This window comes from Octopus bimaculoides, chromosome 2 (genome assembly GCF_001194135.2).
Source record: "Octopus bimaculoides isolate UCB-OBI-ISO-001 chromosome 2, ASM119413v2, whole genome shotgun sequence".
Classification (NCBI taxonomy): Eukaryota; Metazoa; Mollusca; class Cephalopoda; order Octopoda; family Octopodidae; genus Octopus; species Octopus bimaculoides.
In genome coordinates this window covers 106943389-106959070 of record NC_068982.1, presented here as the reverse complement: position 1 = coordinate 106959070, position 15682 = coordinate 106943389, and the positions used below count along the sequence as shown (strand labels likewise).

General features: G+C 37.2%; 1 protein-coding gene and 1 long non-coding RNA gene across 3 annotated transcripts in view; one reads left to right on the top strand and one right to left on the bottom strand.

The window, feature by feature from the left end:
* The window catches only part of LOC106871014 (death domain-associated protein 6), a 28711-nt gene extending 27103 nt beyond the window's left edge, over positions 1-1608 (bottom strand). The window contains exon 1 of one of the 2 annotated variants that reach the window (XM_052978573.1): positions 1433-1608. The gene's annotated coding sequence lies outside the window, so the exon portion shown is untranslated. The remainder of the gene's footprint in view (positions 1-1432) is intronic. The other variant, XM_014917270.2, reaches the window with a different exon arrangement.
* LOC128251596 (uncharacterized) lies at positions 1566-15468 on the top strand. Its single transcript, XR_008267199.1, has 2 exons — positions 1566-1660; positions 15081-15468. It is a non-coding gene; the product is annotated as an uncharacterized LOC128251596 (long non-coding RNA).
* The last annotated feature ends 214 nt before the right edge of the window (positions 15469-15682 follow it).

Here is a 15682-nt window from a genome sequence, read left to right as displayed (position 1 = left end):
ATATATATATATATATATATATATATATATAGTTTTACTTTACTTCTGTATTAATAGTGAAAGTATCCGACATTAGAATAGAGAGATGTTATTCTTTCACTTTTGACACGTAATACTAAAATAATGTAAGAGATAAAATATTGCTCCGGGCTCGCATTAGGCAAGAAGTTGAAAATTTTTTAGCCCATGACACTGCATGGACCCTAAATAAAGCATGTGTAAAATTTGAATGAAAACGGTTGGGTAGTTCTCGAGTTTTAGGGATTCACACAAACAGACACATATTCTCATCTTTATATATATAAAGAACTACTGACATAAACTGCAAAAATAACATTTTTCTAAAAAGTAAATGTAACAAATTCTAATCAGAGATATTATGTTTATGCAATTTCAGTGAAAACGGAAAAACTGCTAGACCGAAAATACTCTTAATGAGTTAATGAGAAAAACAAGACCGACTACTACGAACCTCTCACACAAACCACGACTCCAAAAGCTAGATTGCAAGCACTGAATATTAACTCTAATGAGTTATTAATCATAGTTTATAGGCTGGTTGCTATCACTAGAAAATTGAGGACGTGAATCGAGAGCACGCTTAATGTTTTTATTAAAAATAAATGCAACATTTACTGATTCTGTAATTAAAACTTAACTGAAGTAATCGATATTTTTCATTCAATTTCAAACTGTTCTAATTATCTCTAATATGAATAGTTTTTTTTTATATATCAAGCTTTACAAAGCTTTCAATGTTTAACGCACTACAACTTAAGCCATATAGACAATGAATATAATTCTTTCAGGCAACATAAATATAAATACATATTTATGTTAGCTTTATTATGTTGTTCGAAAACGACGTAAAATGAAATAATGTTATTGTCCTCTTTTCTCGGCAGATATACAACGTTGCTGGCAACTAGATGAGCGGGAACTTGATGTAGTAACAAATGTACACTTAACTTCTTTTCTTTTCCAAACTAACAACGATTTTAGTAGAACCGAACATATTTGAGGTTGTAATTCAAAACATGTCTTTTTAAATTAAATAAAATTTTTACTAATAACGCTGTTTATTTATCAGACTTAAAATAGTTTAAGTTTCTTCGCTTTGAATATCTGATTTTTACTCAATCGTACTAAAATGTATCATAGGAATCTAAAGGACATTACCGACTTAATTATAAACAAAAAGATTATTAAAGACGTAAACGTTGAAGGCAGTTTGATTGCATGTAAATCGGGAAAATACACGTTCAGCATGCAGGAAACTCGCACACAATACATAATCTATTAACCACATCATTGAAGGAAGTTTATCAAATAAGAAAGTTACTGTTAAAAGTTGAAAATACTTAATAAGTTTAATAAACATTAGAGAAATATTAATGCAGTGACAACACTTAGGAACATACAGAAAACCTACCTAATAAAGAGAGAGACGAATCATTTATTCTGGAAATCACCTGAAAATTAATATGGGGCAGAATATTCATCAAAATATTGATAATATCAATAATCTAAATTTCCGGTGATTTACAGATCCAGAAAGTTATGCTTCCCTTGCTCGATATTCGTCCATGTTTGAATGTGTCCACTTCCTGAGCCTATGTGTGGGGTTCGTGAGAACTGGCGCCACACTCTTCGCACAAAGGTAAGTTCTTTTCTTTTTTAATTAATTTAATTCAAGGAAGTTTTCGATCATAAAAATATTAAAAGATATATTATTTTTTATAATTATCTTATCTGATGCATTTCAATCGGTAATAATTTAGCTGCCGAATTTATTTACTCTCAATTTCGCGTTTCCTCTCATCTGTCGTTTGTTCATATCAATGGAGTTAGCGCGCATTTTGTAATGTGACATATATTTGGCGCTACCTTACGATCCTCCTTCATTATTTTATTATTTCGCGAAGGGATAGCAATAACATCCCCATAATCATTTTATTCAACAAGTCTTACGTTTTATATCTGTAAAAGTTTCTGTATTCATATCTGTAATAATTTTCGTTCTTTTACATTCAACAATGCGACATTTTTAGTTTTCGCTAACAGCAGTTATATATGAAGATTTATTTAAAATCGGAAATATCCAGGATCTGTGTTTTAAAAAGTCCTAATTTAATAAGTGAATGATTGTTACTGTTTCTTCAGAAGAAATGTTTATATTGATACATGTTGACACAGCTGGTGTAAATCATCAGATATATTTTCTTCGATGTTAAGCTACCTTTTTGATTTTTTTGAGAGAGATATATCAAATATTTGTTAGATTCAACTAAATTAGGCGAAGAAATTTTATTTATTTTTACTTAGGAATTGTTAAAGGCATTTTCCATGAAATTGTGTTTATGTGTTAAGACACAGTCTTGAAAATGTGTGAATTATTTTATACCCTGAATTGCGTGTTGCTATCTTTCATTTTGCAACGATAATAATAAAATTATTACGTAATTTAAATTTGTTTTACCTGAATAAGTTATCTTGCAATTCTATCGTATCAAAAATTAATACGTTTAAGTGTAACCAATAGATGAAAATGATGTTCCAGAAAGCGAAACTTGTGAAGTCGGCAGAAATCGTCATTTTTGTAAATGCTTTTAAATTTCGGGTTCGGTCCCACTGCATGATACTTTAGGCAAGTGTCTTCTATAGTCCCGGGCCGACCAAAAACTTGAGAGTGGTTTTCGTAGACAGAAACTGAAAGAAGCTCGTCATGTATGTGTATAAATATATGTGTCCTAGTCGTGAACTGTGGGAAGCGCCAGCGTAGGGGATTGCTTTGTAGGGTGAAGTACGGTTGGGCCTTCGATGACCCAGAGCCGCTATAGTAGCTGTGAAGGCCTGTTAAGAACCTCGAAGCGGTAGGTTGAAGGAGTTCTGGTACCGACATTCTGGCTGGTGTGATCCCTAAAAGAACCAAGTTTTGGCAGATCAATGCAGCCCCATTGTTCCAAGACTGCCCATCTCAACATGAGCTGCAGAGCAGGCTTTGGAGTGAAATGTGTAGGCATTGATTTTGCAAACTGTCGTCTACACTTATAAAAATCACATGAATGACCCATCTGGACCCTGCATGATACTCTTCATCCCCTCTTCATGTCCAATGGTGATATCCCTATTGGGAACAGGAGCAGGCTTGGTACACTGGAAACTTGTAGCTTGTGAACACTCATTGGTGATGTGCATATGATGAACATTTTCTCCTTGAAGGAATGGTGACTGAATTTCAGCAGCTGTGTGCATGTCAGGACTGGCCTATTTTAGCACACCGCTGTCCTGCACAGGGAAGCCCCTAGAAAAGGTGGGGTAAACATTGGTCACTGCTCTCTTCATCTGGCTAGTTTACCACGACCAGCTGACACCCATCTTAGAGGTAGAAAAATTTGGTCCCATTCTCTGACTTTGGAAGCATGGGATGTGAGAACTTTGATGGACATGCAAACTACATACCAACCTGAAAGGCGTACTGTGCTTGTCTCCCAAGATCTCACCCACTTAAATATTGAAGCCACTGAGTAAAACCATCCGCTACAGCGAGCTCATCAACAGCAAACAACATTGATTCAAAAGCCAACTGAAGTCTTCCCTCCTTCAAGCCATCATCAGCCTTAATAGACATCAGAGTTGGTGCTGTCCTCTGGCAGCACCAGCTCCTTTTGAACCATCTGTTTCATGCCAGTAAAATAATAATAATAATAATAATGACGTAGTAATAATAGTAGTTGTTGTTGTTGTAGGAAACCACAAAAATCTTTCATGACAAGCACACAATTGTAACAAAGCTGCCAACCAAGTATGACAATATGAAAATCCTGCATTCCCTAAATTTTGTTTATACTTGAACTCTGATTTTTGTTGTATGTTTTCAAAGAACCTGATTACAAATAGGAAAAAATAGTAAATCATTTTAAAAATCGAAAATTGATCAAGGCTAGGGGATTTACAGGTGTTTTCTAGAAAACAGCTTTTGGGAACCTGGAAGCATTCATTCTGAACTTTGGCATTTACAGAGTTAAGCCAGCAGTCATTCCAGACAATGACTTTTAAGAAGCTAGGAAAATACTCGTTCTGAACAAACATTTGGGGAGTTAGATACACACTTATTCTAGATATTAATATTTAAGGAGTGAAGCAAACATTCATTCTATATAGGATTTAGGGAGACAGGTAAACATGACACATATTAAGTTTGGGATTTGAGGAACTATGTATTAATTACCTGCTTGACATTATTGCAGGATGTAGAAACACTTGACATAATATTTTAAAATGCTACATTAGAGTTAAAGGATTTACAGTTACTTCTTAGACATTGTTGTTTGGAAAATCTAGGTAATAATTTTTAGGGAGCTAGTCAAAACTCCTTTCTAAACAATGGTGTTTAGAGACTGTCTCTTTACATTTTTAGCATCTAATAACACCATTTAGATACCTTTGAGATTTTTTGCAATGATGTTATGTGCACACACAGACACACTCAGCCAGACATGGGCAATAGTGTAGTTCACATAATAACAGCAATAGATGCTAAATTGTTTGCTATTTCCATTTGTGGAGTAGCCATTTTAAATTCTTTTCTACTCTAGGCACAAGGCTCGAAATTTTTGGGAAGGGGGCCAGTCGATTAGATTGACCTCAGTACACAACTGGTACTTAATTTATCAACCCTGAAAGGATGAAAGGTAAAGTTGACCTTGGCGAAATTTGAACTCAGAATGTAAAGACAGATGAAATACATGCTAACATTTCTGCCAGCTCACAGCCTTAAATTGATATGAAAGAATTGAGACAGTAAAGAAACACAGTTTTGGAAAAAATATCTTTGCAGATTCTGAATCTGATGTTCAAAACAGAAATCCAATAGCTACTTTCTTTTTAAAACATTATATATAAGGTTAGAAGGAGTTTACATGATCTAAAACTCTGTTGAATCCTAAAAGTCAAGAATCTTTTCACAGGTATTAATCTGTCAACAAATTAGAGTCCCAGAACAAATTGTGGTGGTCTGCGATAATGAAAAGTATACAATGAAGTTGGATAGATACATTAGCATGCCAGTGATGCAGAGAAGCGGAATTTAACATTTTGGAGTTGTTCTTTCACATAAAAGGGAAAATGGAAGAGTTTGATGAAGACTTTTTTTTTCCATATTCAAATTCTGCTATTGAAAGCTTCGAAGAAATTGTACAAAACTTTGCAAACTGTCCTGGCAAATGTCTAGATATCCTTTGACAAAAATATATTTCATATTCTCATAATTACTTTTTTCTGAATTGCTGAGATGAGAAATTATCAGTATTTATACACTGATGTATTCAGAGCCATTGTATTCTTTTATCATTTTCAGGTGCCTCTCATATTTGGTAACATTCTTGGAATTTCAAATCAAATCCATGCATCGTACAATCTACCTTTCACTCTGAGCGAGAGGCCCTTTGTCACCATTAGGGGTAGCAGCTTTCTGAACTTTACCCAGGCTGTTATAATTCTAGTGGTAACACTCTCTGAGCATCCATCCCCAACACAGACTTGGTCACCTAGGTAGCGGAAACTGTCAACTACTTCTAGTTTCTTCCCCTGGCATCTGATGAAATCTGTTTACTGAGCATCTATGGTGTTTATTGCCCCTGTGCATCTGCCGCACACGAAAGCTGTCTTCCCAGTTAATCTTCCTTTGATGTTGCTGCACCTCTTATATGTCCATAGCTTACACTGGGTACATCTAATGGAGTTTCTACCTACACCTTTTCTACAGATCAAGCATGGCCACCTACCTGAAGGGGTGTGTGATGTGTTTGCCTTCCTACTTACTAGAACTTTGGTCTTTGCAACATTGACTCTAAGGCCTTTCGATTCTAAACCTTGCTTCCACACCTACCGAACTGCATCTCATATAAGCAGGCTCTCTCCCTAATTAGTTGGGCTGTGACCTTCATTACCTGATCCAGCAGTTTGATATCCCTGTAGTTATTTCTATCTAAAGCATCACCTTTACCCTTGTAGCAGTTGACTATGGTGTTGCTATGCCAGTCATTGGGTATGACTCCATCATGAACTACCTGGTTTACAATACGGGTGACTAGGCCATAGCCCACGCCATCAGATGTTTTAAGCATCTCAACGGTGATTCGTGATGAGCCAGGGGTTTTTCCTGGCTTCATACCCTTAATTGCTTTATCTACCAGGGTCTATTCGAATAGTTGGTCCCTCTACTGAGTCAACATTTGGCAGGCTCTCCTCCTCCCATTCATTCTCCACATTCAGCAGTCTTTCATAATGGCTTCAAGCCTCTTTCTTTTCCGAATCATTAAAAGCAAGTGCACCATCATCCATGCGGACACATTTCTCTCCTGTGATATCACAATTTTCTCTCAGACACTGTCTTGCAATCCAAAATACTTCAGTTCTTTGGTCCTCATGTCGCTGGACACACACACACACACACACATATATGAATGTATGTGTATATCTATGTGTGTGTGTTTGCCCTCCACCATAGCTTGACAACCAGTGTTGGTGTGTTTACATCTCTGCAATTTAGTGGTTCAGTAAAAGAAACCAACAGAATAAGTATGAAGCTTAAAAAATAATTCCTGGGGTCAATTTAACTAAAATCCCTCAAGGCAGTGGCCCAGCATGGTTGCAGTCAAATGACTGAAACAAGTAAAAGATAAAAGATATATTTATATATATTTTCATCACAACTATCCAACAAACTATAGCCTCAGGCCAACCAAAGCCTTGTGAGTGGATTTGATAGACAGAAACTGAAAGATGCCTGTCGTATATGTGTGTCTGTGTTTGCCCCCCCCCCCCCATTGCTTGACAACTGATATTTATGTCCCCGTAACTTAGCGGTTCGGCATAAGAGACCGATAAAATAAGTACTAAGCTTACAAAGAATAAGTCCTGGGGTCGATTTGTTTGACTAAAGGCGGTGCTCCTGCCTGAAACAAGTAAAGAATAAGAGAGAGTAACACTTTAGCATCTGAAGCTGTTGAATTTGTTCCACTTTAAAAAAATTTACTTTCTAAATCATTTGACATAAGCTGGAGGCATTCTGTTTATTTTATTTTGTATTTGTCTCATAATGTTTAATGAAACAGTTTGAAGTTTTCTATATTAACCAGTAGTGTTTCTACTTTCTTACTGCAGCAGCATCTCTAATGAGTTGTTCTGTTTGTCTTTTGTATTTGAAAGTGCATTCTTCTTTCTGATTGCTTAACTAATGTTTTAATATTCTTAAATTTTGATGATTTGCTGTGCATCACAACATTTATAAGAAATTTCTCCATCATTATTGTAACCCAAACAGTTCTTTTGAGGTAAGTTGCTGCCATACTATTGAACAATGACACCTAAGTTTGACTTGATTTTCTTTTCCACTAAGACCAATAAAAATCTTTCTCTCTAAATTTTCAAGCAAGTTCTTCACTTATTTGCTGGAGTTATTCTGTTTAGTTTTTGTAATCAGAAGTTTATCCTGCTGTCTTCATTGTCTCATAATATTTTAATGTTCTTTCAAGTCTGTCTTTGTCTGCCTCTCTCTCTCTCTCTCTCTCATATGTCTTCTTACTGCTATTTCTTGAGGTAAAGTTGGCCATTGCTTTTATTGGACTAGTTCCAGCTATAGATTATATAAAGAACCTTTTGCAACAAGGTTTCTCCAAACTTTCACATTGCTTGCTCCACTGCTGACACTATCATACCATGCAAAAAGACCAGCTAACCTAAAAAATTTCTCTAGTTTTAATCACTCTTCATTCATTCATTTAACTCGTAATACTAACATGCTGTACTTTGATTTGAAATAACTTTCAAAACTCGTAACTCTTTAAATCTCTGCAATATTTTCTCCCTATTTCATAACCCCTGTGTTGCCATACTTTGCCTTGATATCCTCAGTGATCTCTTTCACTCTCTCTAAAATTTGTAAACATTTTCGTCTTGTTTTATAACTTGTGTCTTCCTCATACTCTTCATGATTTCCTCCAGAATAAAGTCTTCCAAGTCTCTCTCTCTCTCTCTCTCTCTCTCTCTCTCTCTCTGCCTCACTAGTATTATCTTACTGCTATTTCCTGAGGTGAAGCTGGCCATTGCTTGTCTGTGATGAACCCACCCATTCCTGCTCCCACCACCTATATTGGAAATCTCTTATACTGGAAACCCCTACAGCAGTGCTTCTCAAACTATCTGATGTGGTGCACCGGCAGTTTTTTTTTTTACCAATGTGCCAGGGACCGGTAATATTTCTTAGTAATATTAATTTATACCGGAAACAATATATATAATGAATATAATAAAAGTTGATAATTTTTTTTTATCTTATATTTATTTTGTAAATAAATAATACAATATTACATAAGTATTTTATAATGTTTCTTTCTTTTCTGGAAACTTGTTGCGTATCGGCAGCTGATGGCTCACAGAAAGGCACCAGTCCACGGACCACCACTTTGAGTAGCACTGCCCTACAAGGCTCTGCCTTGCTTCTGTACTAGAAGACTTGCAAAACTCCCTCCCCACCTCACCACCCATCATCCGCACTTCTGCACGCGCCAAAAGGAGATGTGTTACTTAGTAAATTAACAAACCACCTACCTCTTTCTATATTTCTTGGGCTAACCAATAGCAGCTCATTTACTTAATTTAAACATTGACCTATTTATGTTTGCAGTAATAACACATATTTACAATACCTACATTACACTCATTCCCAATAGAGGCAACAATTTTAACATGTTTGTATGATGGTAGGTTAAAGTGAGAACAGCTGATGTGACATATTTGTTATCAAATGATCATTGAAACTTTCTTTTCAGGTGCTGAATACCATCTCTCCTTCCCATGTTCCCTCCAATGTCCCTTTGCCAGTTTTCAGAGTTGGCACTGTCAATGTAGGCACATTGTGAGGTAGGTCTAGCAAGATTGTGGAGATGTGTTAGTGTATGTTGCATTCAAGAGGTAAGGTGGAGAGGAGCTTCAGCCAGGTTCCTCACAGGCTAGAAACATAGGTATAAAATCTTCTGGGAAGGTAAAAGGTGGTGTAGGCATACTTCTTACAGAGAAATGGGTGGATAAGGTCATAGAGGTAGTCGGAATGTGCGATAGAGTACTTAAGCTCAGGTTAGTCTTGCAGAATAGTATAGCAACAGTTATCTCTGCCTATGCCCCACAAGCAAGCCTACCAAATCAACAAAAGGACCACTTTTATGATATTCTTCTACAGGCTACCTTAAAGACAAGTGACAATGATCTCATATTTGTGACTGGGGATTTCAATGGGCATGTCAGATAGCAGCCCAGTATCTTCCATGGTGTACATGGGGGCCAAGGAATTGGTTCCTGAAATGAAGAGGGAACAAGGCTACTGGGGTTCTGTGATGCAAATAACCTATTGATCTGCAACATCAAATTCAGGAAGCCAGCCAACCACCTGATAACTTACCAATCGGGTGACTATGCTAGTCAGATCGATTACATTCTCACCAGACAGTGGGATGCATGGTTGCTCCTAAATACAAAGACCCTCCCTGGTGAAGAATGTATCCCCCAGTATAGACTTGCCATTAGTGACTTTAGACTGCGGGCCAGAAGGATGCCAAAAAGCAGACCAATCTGAAAAAGAAGGAGTTGGAAGCTTAAGGACCCTTCATATGATCAGAGATTTAGGGACATCTTTATTGAGAAATTTGATGAGGAGGAGCTACAGATTTGTGACATAGAGGGTAACTGGGAATTCCTGTGGGACAGCTTGCTGAGTGCCACAGACCAAATCTGCAACTAGTGCAAAATCCCATCTAGATCTAGGGTGTTGTGGAGGTGGAATGATGCTGTAGATAAGGCCATTAGAGCAAGATACAGGCCTGGAAGAGTTGGGGTAGCAGGGAACTGTACCAGATAGCCAGAAGGGAAGTAAGGAGATGGGTATATCTAGCCAAGGGAAGAAGCAGAAAAGAAATTTGTCTATGTGAGGACCAAAGACTTGAAGTGTTTTGGATTGCAAGACAGTGTGTGAGAGAAAATTGTGATGTCATGGGAGAGAAATGTGTCCACATGGATGATGGCACACTTGAATTTAATGATTTTGCAAAGAAAGAGGCTTGGAAATGCCATTATGGAAGACTGCTGAACATGGAGAATGAATGGGAGGAGGAGTCTGTCAAATGTTGATCCAGTTGAGGGACCAGCTATCCGAATCAACAGTACCTTGATAGATAAAGTAATTAAGGATAAGAAGAAAGGGAAAGCCCCCAGCCTATCAGGAATCACTGCTGAGATGCTTAAAATATCTAGCAGTGTGGGTTATGGTCTAGTCACCCATATTGTAAATCAGGTGGTTCATGAAGGAGTCATGCCTAATGACAGGTGTAGCAGCACCATAGTCAACTGCTACAGAGGTAAAGGTGATGCCTTAGATAGAAATAATTACAAAGGTAACAAATTGTTGGATCGGGTAATGAAAGTTATGGAGAGGGTCATAGCCCAACTAATTAGGGAGAGAGTTAGTCTAGATGAGATGAAGTTTGGTTTTGTGCCAGGGAGAAGTACCACTGATGCTATATTTCTGGTAAGGCAGCTGCAAGAGAAATACATAGCTGAAGATAAACCTCTGTACTTGGCTTTTGTTGATTTGGAGAAAGCCTTTGACAGAGTCCCCCAATCCCTTATCTGGTGGTCAATGTGGGAACTAGGGGTAGATGAGTGTTTGGTGAGAGTTGTACAAGCCATGTACAGGGATGCTACCTGTAAGGTGAGGGTTGGCAATGAATACAGCAAAGAATTCAGAGTACAGTTAGGAGTCCACCAAGAATCAGTCTTCAGCCCCCTCCTATTCATCACAGTCCTCCAGGCAATAACTGAGGAATTTAAGATGAGCTGCTCCTGGGAACTCCTCTATGCATATGACCTTGTTCTTATAGCTGAATCACTACCAGAACTAGAGAAAAAGTTTCAGTTATGGAAGCAAGGTCAAGAATCGAAGGGCCTTAGAGTTAATTTAGCAAAAAACCAAAGTCTTCGTAAGTAGGAAGGCAGACAAATCACAAATCCTTCAGGTAAATGGCCCTGCTTGATCTGTAGAAAAGGTGTAAGTAGAAACTCCATAAGATGTATGCGATGTAAGCTATGGACTCATAAGAGGTGCAGTAATATCAAGGAAAGGTTAACAGGGAAAATAGCATTTGTGTGTGGAAGATGTACAGGTACAATAAAAACCGAAAATGTACAGAAAATAGACTCCATCAACTATCAGGTGAGATAAGCTAGAGGTAGTAGATAACTTCCATTAACTAGGTGACCAAGTTAGTTGCAGAGGTGGATGCTCCAAGAGTGTAGCAGTGAGAATAAGATTAAGCTGAGCAAAGTTCAGAGAGCTCCTACCTCTGCTGGCAACAAAGGGCCTCTTCCTCAGAGTGAAAAGCAGATTGTATGACGCCTGTGTGCAAAAAGCTATGCTACTCGGCAGTGAAACATGGGCTGTGACAGTTGAGGACATGCATAGGCTTGAAAGAAATGAAGCCAGTTTGCTTCACTGGATGTGCAATGTCAGTGTGCATGTTCAATAGAGTGTAAGCATCTTGAGAGAAAAGTTGGACTAAAGAAGTATCAGATGTGGCATGCTGGTATGGTCATGTGATGCATATGGACAAGGACTGCTGTGTAAAAAATTGCCGATCTCTAGCTGTAGAGGGAACCTGTGGTAGAGATCGACCCAGGAAGATATGGGATGAGGTGGTGAAGCATGATCTTCAAACTTTGGGTCTCACAGAGGCAATGACTTGTGACCAAGGCCTTTGGTGATACGCTGTGCTTGAGAAAACCTGTCAAGCCAAGTGAAGTCATAGTCCTGGCTGATGCTGGTGTCATGTAACTGGCACCCATGATGGTGGTACGTAAGAAGCACTTTTCAAGTGTTGGGCCTCATGGAGGCAATGACTGAGACCTTTGGCATTAGGTCGTGCTTGAGAAGACCCATCAAGCTAAGTAAAATCGCAACCATGGCAGATACTGGTATCATGCAAATGGCATTTGTGCTGGTGGCACATAAAAGCACCAATTTCACTCTCGGAGTGGTTGGCGTTAGGAAGGACATCCATCCATAGAAACCATACCAAATCAGACTGGAGTCTGGTGCAGCCTTCCACCTGGTCAAGCCGTCCAACCCATGCCAGCATGGACAAAGGACAAATGATGATGATGAAATTCAAGTGATTCACCCAGTATTGCGGCAGTCATAAGAAATTTCAGTGCTACTTTAGTGTGTGGTCTGCCACAGTATCTGTAGTCTGTACCATGAAATGATCTGATCTGGGTAAGGGTTAGGAACATTTTGAAATTACAAATAAAAAATGCAGCAGGCGCTGGAGTATTAGTGCTTTCACTTGTCTACACAAGAAATGCTAGTCATAAACTTCTACAGTGAGTCATCCCATTTGGGAATGGTAAGTATCATTTTCTTATTTTTCTGTTATTTGGGAATTTTCATGTACTTCTTCATCCTCTAATCATCTTTCATCTGGTAACTTTTTCAACAATAACTTTCTAATTATAAACGACACGGCTACTTCTGTAATGAAATAAATCGTTTGCCACAGCAAACTATTTCAAGGGAAGTAACTTACTAATATATGCTTACATTTTCTGAACAAGTCTTTCGTTCGATATACTAACTAAGCAAATTTTTATTGGAACTTTCACTTTTAAGTTTGTATATCTGGACATTCAGAAAACATATACACATACATATCGTTTGCTCAACATCAAAATCAAATAGAATATTAATTCTATTGATTTCATAATTTTTTGTGGTTATTCCCCTTGAAAACGATTTACATTTTTGTTCACTTTTTGTTTATAACATAAAAACAATGTATATTTAACTGGAAAAGTTCTCTCTTGTTAAGAACTAATATTTAACATTTCTAAACTTTTCCATTATTGCTTGAGAGAAAATAATATCTTGGAACTCTCTTTGATTTAGCCATCAACCACACAGCCATGCTTAATAACTCTGTGTTTACATACCACATAACAGTATTACCTAAAATATCATTTCTGTCTTATGAATTGTGAAGCTTAAATATCATATGTATACTAGCAAATGTGGAGGGAAGGTATGTACAAGTCACTTGTACATATATAAAATATAACTGTTAGAAATTATAAATATGTGAAAATACATATCATTTATTGTTAGATCATTCATGTCTAAGAATGCAACCTCCATTTCTTGCTTTCTGCCTAATTATCATTAATAACCTAACAAGCTTTTCCATTCAACTATCATGATCTCTTTACACATTAAAGGGTAAGTTTTGAATGACTGGCATTTACTTGCAACATGTCTGGTGCAACAGTTTCTTCTTTTTTTTTTGTTGTTGACAATTGTGTATTTTATTTAGTCTTGAGAGGAAAAGTATCTGTGACCTTCTCAGACAGCTGATGTCAATGAAGTTGTTGTTCACTTTGGACTTATATAGATTGATGTGTGTAGAAAATATGTAACCATGGAAGGAATTCTAACAATTTATTACCTATGTGAGAAAAGACTGGGAAAACTATTTAGTAGGGAGTCTGAGAATGGAAGAAAGACATAATAAGAGCAGAAGAGATGGGTGCATCGAGCAGATTTAGGCGAAATTGGTATGCAGTTTATTTTTCCAAAGGAGCAGAAGCTATTCTAAAGACAGTAGAGAAAGCAAAGAAGAAATAACACATTTGTAAGCTAAATGTTGTGTTGATGAGAGAATGTTTGCCAGTTAGAGTTAATTTTGGAATATTTGTGTGTATGGAGCAGATGATGACTTCAGAGTGATCTACATTATTGTAGTCAATAGAAGTTGGTGGTTGGAAAAGCTTGGTTGGCAACAGCAGTAGCAGATGAATTTAGAACAATGAGGAGGAGAGAACTTCAGCCAGAGTTACTGGAACTCTTTATTGTTGATATCCAGGTGAAAGAAATGAGGAGAGTGGATGCTATACAGGTGCAGACATATTACTCTTTTTACTCTTTTACATGTTTCAGTCATTTGACTGCGGCCATGCTGGAGCACCGCCTTTAGTCGAGCAAATCGACCCTAGGACTTATTCTTTGGGTGCCTACTACTTATTCTATCGGTCTCTTTTGCCGAACCGCTAAGTTACGGGGACCTAAACACACCACCATCGGTTGTCAAGCGATGTTGGGGGGGGACAAACACAGACACACAAACATATACACACATATACATACATATATATACATATATACGACAGGCTTCTTTCAGTTTCCGTCTACCAAATCCACTCACAAGGCTTTGGTCGGCCCGAGGCTATAGCAGAAGACACTTACCCAAGGTGCCACGCAGTGAGACTGAACCCGGAATCATGTGGTTGGTAAGCAAGCTACTTACCACACAGCCACTCCTATGCCTATATCTAGAAAAAAATGTTGGAATATAGAGTTTTGCTTGGACAACAAAGACGGGTTGGAGATATATGATAAGAAATTTGTATCTCAGAGAAATAAAATTGTTGTATTAGTTGGAGATAAGGAAGATTTTTGTTCAATGAATTAATTTACAGATTTGCTAGTAATAGACCTTGTTAAAGTGTGCTTCTTGGGGAAGAGAAAAGGAAAAACAAGATTCATGGTTTGCATTTGAAATTGTGCATTTTCTCATATAAACATATCTAGAGAACAGAGACTTTGGTTGGAAGTCTCAAAATTTATTGTTTTCAGAGAAGGGGTGATTTTAGTTGTTTTTACTTTCCAAGCAGAACACCACTCTTCAGGCATTGAACTCCTAATAAAATTTACTAACATTTACCAGGCACAGAGTGTGGGATTGTGTTAAAAACCTTTTCTAGCCCAACGAATACAAAACAGCTGTATCTTCTATCTTCTTTGTCAAATACTTCCCATCAATTGCTTCATCTAGAGTATTGCCCCTGAGTCGCTTTACTACCAAATTTCTCTCAAGGATATCAAATTTTTACCAGAAATGTGTTATAGAAAACGTATATAATCCAAAATCAAATTACAATAGTCTCTTAAAGGAATTTATTTTATATTTTATTTATTTTAGAATCAAAATAATGGTAGCAACGATGATGGCAATTGTGGCAGTAGTGTCAGCCATGCAGGTGAAGATGTATGGGAAACAACTTTGAGAGTGAATAAATTACTCTGCTATTAAGAAAATTGGATCTTCACAGTTAGGTGGCGATGAAGTTCACTTCACAATTATATGGTTCTGTACTAAGGCAATTGTCTTGGGTTGACCAATACTGTGATAGATGAAAATTGTGCTGAAGCCTGTCAATATGTATATGTAGAGACCAATAAAATAAATACTAGGAGTTGATGCAATCAAGGCTGTGCTCTAGCATGACCTTGGCCTAATAACTGAAACTCATGAAGAAATGATATGAATAAAAGTAAATATAGCAGTGTATTTATAATTTAGATGGTAATATATATTCAATGTGTCCCTAAATGTTTCATTTTCTATGCAAGTAGTTTCATTTCAGATCCTTTGCCAAACAAATGAAAAGTTGTGATGTTTAAAATTTTCAAAAGTAAAGTGAATTTTCAACCCCAAAATAAAGTTTGCCACAAAAGCACCTGAATTCTTCCTCTGGCACTATACATAATTCTAATTTTTATCACTGACACAACTGCAATGTA